This window comes from Coregonus clupeaformis, chromosome 8 (genome assembly GCF_020615455.1).
Source record: "Coregonus clupeaformis isolate EN_2021a chromosome 8, ASM2061545v1, whole genome shotgun sequence".
Classification (NCBI taxonomy): Eukaryota; Metazoa; Chordata; class Actinopteri; order Salmoniformes; family Salmonidae; genus Coregonus; species Coregonus clupeaformis.
In genome coordinates this window covers 56,212,129-56,216,832 of record NC_059199.1, presented here as the reverse complement: position 1 = coordinate 56,216,832, position 4,704 = coordinate 56,212,129, and the positions used below count along the sequence as shown (strand labels likewise).

The following is a 4,704-nucleotide window of genomic DNA, read 5'->3' as shown; positions in this document are numbered from 1 at the left end:
CCCAACAGTCATCTACGGCAACCCATCAGAGACATAACATATAAAACAGTGCATATCAGACAGTATGAAACTCATTATGGCAATATCAACATGAAGATTAAAATAATTGAATTTGTAAACCCATCTTAATTAGTCCTTGTTGTCTTTATTGAATAACTGAAGGTGTTTTATGCACCATTGTGTCACTCGTTAAAGATGAAACTTGATGGCTAAACATTAACAGGTTATGACCCTGTTTGTTTGCCATGATGGAGAGAATAGAGAAAGAAAGTATACAGTTGTGTTGTTCAACCCAGCGTTACCATTCAGTCTCATCTAAACTGATAAAGAAATGATTTCCTTCTGTCTCTTGTTCCTCTGGATTCCTATAACTTCTGCAGGTCAGTACAAATACAATGTTCCTTGATTCATATTGCTAGTTATTTCAACTTCAGAAAACTACTTGGGCAGTTCTTAGTCTCCAGACTAAGTGACATTTTTACTACATCTCATTGTAGAGTGAGGATCTGTGTTTAAACGTAGGCCGAGCGGTAGGTATTCAATCAATTGCTGATAGGGGATTTATAAATATGTCAGAAATGACAGAAGACACGCAGATCATGTATGTTACAATATTTAATTATAGCATTCTATTCACAGCTCCATACTATATGACATTACATGATCAATCATATAATTATAACATTCTATTCACAGCTACATACTGTATGATTTTACATGATCAATCATATAATTATAATATTTTATTCACAGCTCCATACTGTATGATATTACATGATCAATCATGTAATTAGAATATTCTATTCACATCTCCATACTGTATGATATTACATGGTCAATCACATAATTATAACATTCTATTCACAGCTACATACTGTATGATTTTACATGATCAATCATATAATTATAATATCCTATTCACAGCTCCGTACTGTATGATATTACATGGTCAATCATATAATTATAATATTCTATTCACAGCTCCCCACTCTCTGAAATACTTATAAACTGCAGTCTCAGGTGATACTGACTTCCCAGAGTTCACGGTGGTGGGTTTGCTGGACGACCATCAGTTTGTGTACTTTGACAGCAACACCAAGACACTGGTCCCCACCACTGAGTGGATGAAGGAGAATGCAGGAGAATACTACTGGGACCTCTACACTGAGCCCCTGATTAACCAATATGAAGGCTTCAAAAACCTCATTATGTTTGCAAAGAAGCAGTTCAACCAAACCCAGTCAAAAGGTAACAGAATGCACATGTGCATGCACGCAAACACACACACACAAACAAATTAATCAAGTAAACTCTTCTCATTTAAAACACACATGCATCAAACCACATCTAGCCTTGTTCTCAGTTATGGCTAGTATTACATGGCCGTTGTCCAGTTAACACATGTTTACTGTAGATAGATCTGTCTCTCTCCCTCTTTCTCAGGTGTTCACACAATCCAGAACTTGTACGGCTGTGAGTGGAATGATGAGACTGAACTCAAATATTATTTCCATCACTATGGATACGATGGTGAGGATTTCATTTCATTGGACATGAAGACCATGAGATGGATAACCTCCGTACAGCAGGCAGACACCATCAAGCAGAAGTGGGACGACAACAGCAAGGATCTGCAGTATCTCAAATGGTACTTCACTAAGGAATGTATTGACACTTTGAAGAAGTATGTGAACTTCACCAGCAGCATCTTGAAGAGGACAGGTACAGAAACACAGTCTGAGACACATGGAGTCCTATTCAATCAAAACCTATTACCGGTTGTTTCTGGCTTGAGGCACAACAACATCATTCCCCCACTACAAGAATGCTGTTTTGATTTTATATTTATTTCCTCTCACTCCTTCTCTTCAGCCCCTCCTTCAGTGTCTCTGCTCCAGAAGACCCCCTCCTCTCCAGTGACCTGCCACGCTACAGGTTTCTACCCCAGTGGAGTCATGGTGTTCTGGCAGAAAGACGGACAAGAACAGCATGAAGATGTGGAGCATGGAGAGACTCTCCCTAATCTAGATGGAACCTTCCAGAAAAGTGCTCACCTCACAATGGACTCTGAGGAGTGGGAGAACAACAACTATACCTGTGTGGTTGAACACAAAGAAAACATAATCACCAACAAACTGGATCAGTCTGTGATAAAAACAAACAGTGGTAAGATGAATCATATTTTTCAGTATGACAGAGAATTCAATGATTTACAGCAATATTCACTGTGTGTGCATGCGTGTTTGTTCATAAACTCAGACAAGCTTCCTGAATCTGGCCCCATCATCATTGGAATCGTGGTACCTGTCATCCCCCCAGCCCTCTTCACCATAGCTGGGTTTATTATGTGGAACAGGTAGGGGACAGGTGAGCAAGGACAGAAAGAATATGTGACTGAGTACAGTACATTACAAATATTTCTCAGGCTATCTCAGTGTCACATATGGAGTTGAAGAAGCCTGGAGAAGCCCACATGTATTTGAACATGGTGTGGGTTGGTATGTACAGTGTTGATGCTTAATACAGCTTTTAAAGGACTCTAACTATTTGGATCCCTCTGTTTTGTGTTAGCCTCTGATGATGGTTCCAACCCCTCCATGACACAGCAGAACCAGATACAGTGTGAGCTTTCGCTCTCACTAATTAAACAGGTAATGTTCTGTATCTGTAAGGGTCCAGTGGCATCAAGTGGCTTGTACTCTTGTTAGATTATGCTTCTCTGTCTGTCCGTCCGTCCATCCTTCTGCAAATCAATTCCCCAACCTTTCCTTTGTCAACCCAGATGTCTGTCTGTCTGTCTGTTTGTCTCACAGGAGAGAAGCAGAAAAAGGAGGACTTTTATTGAAGGACAGTGAGGCCAGCTGAAAAGTGCTACCGACTGATAGGATATTTCATCTCACAATGAACACAATACAATGTCTGCTCAAATCCGGCATCACAGCTCATATGAATATACCACACAATACTTGAAGATAGGAAAAACCCGCAGTCACTGAAATATTCTTTAAGTTTTCATGCTTTTTTTAGCAGCAGAGGTCAGAACAAATGGACACGTTTAGGCGGAAGCCTTTGTCAGCGTTTGGAGAACAATTAATATTCATCCATATTTATAGATGACATCACATGGCAGTACTGCTTCTTTCTTATTTACATTCATTATTTACAATCATTATTTACATTAATTATTTACATTCATTATTTACATACATTTTCTATTATTTTCCACAATAGCTTCAAAATATACCGCAAAGTTTTCATGACGACTGATTACTATGTTTTTCTATATGTAAGGGTGATTTTCTGGAATAAAATTGGATCGTTAATACCATGATTCATTGTGTTTATTTGTACTTTCTGGTCAATGCAATGAACATGGAATTAGCATCAACTAGCTTGCCTCTGTAATGTCATCATGATCAACTAGCTTGCCTCTGTGTAGATCATAACCAGACATCACCAGACGGGGACTATATCAGGCTTGATATGTTCTCTAGATTTTCTTGAGTTTCTGTTACCACCTAGAACAGTCAAATTACATGACTTTATTAAGCTGTAGTTTTGTATTATATGGAGATTGTGATGATGCAAAAGCACATAACCTATTGTCACAATATCGTATATGAAGATTATGTCTTTGTTAAATGTTTTTCATGAAGAAATGGAATGTTGTTTATGTTAGTATATGTTTTAGTGTAACGTCACGTACAACAGACAGGAAGTGTGTTGTAGACAGGGGAGACTGGTGATTGTACTCCTGAGTGGCGCAGTGGTCTAAGGCACGGCATCGCAGTGCTAACTGTGCCACTAGAGATCCTGGTTCGAATCCAGGCTCTGTCGCCGCCGGCCGCGACCGGGAGACTCATGGGCGGCGCACAATTGGCCCAGCGTCGTCCAGGGCAGGGGAGGGAATGGCCGGCAGGGATGTAGCTCAGTTGATAGAGCATGGCGTTTGCAACGCCAGGGTTGTGGGTTCGATTCCCATGGGGGGCCAGTATAAAAAAAAAAAATGTATTCACTAACTGTAAGTCGCTCTGGATAAGAGCGTCTGCTAAATGACTAAAATGTAAAATGTAATGTAAATGATTGGCCAGCAGAGGGAGCATCATTGTTTATAAATAGGGGCTGGACTACAGAAAGGGCAGAACGGCCATGGCAATCTGAGGAGCCGTTCTCCGGACACCGCGGGTCTGTACTTATGCTGTAACCTCGTGATTTTAATAAAAGCCTCTAACACGATGCAGCTTGAACGGACTCTTTGTTGACAGCAATAATGGCCACCATTCACCCGATACGACATAATGGCGCCCAACGTGGGGCTGGTCTGCACCTCTTCTTTGTTTCGTAGCCGCCAAGCTAACTCGCTTTGAAGCATGGCCAAACAAGGGTGAGTTTTTCTTACCGCTTCGGAGTTTGTTAGATTGGATACGACTTGTGTACACTGGAGAGATGTACCATTACGATCTTGCCTCGGGTGGCGTTATTGCTGATGACTAGAGTCTGTTAAAATATATTCCATTGGAAACGGCAGATAATTGGAAGTTTTTAGAGCATAAAACGGTAGGAATTAAGTATTGAAGGTGTACAATTAAAACAGATATGCGCATTCATTAGGGCACTGTACCGCTTTAAGACCCCGGGGGGGCCATTTAGAATATGATGGGCCGGCAAATCCGCGTGCACGATAGAATGTGCATTCGGTGAGTT

The 4,704-nt window shown here is 40.6% G+C and overlaps 1 pseudogene; it reads left to right on the top strand.

Moving 5' to 3' along the window:
• The first annotated feature begins 331 nt into the window (after positions 1 to 331).
• LOC123491406 lies at positions 332 to 2,865 on the top strand (annotated as a pseudogene).
• The last annotated feature ends 1,839 nt before the right edge of the window (positions 2,866 to 4,704 follow it).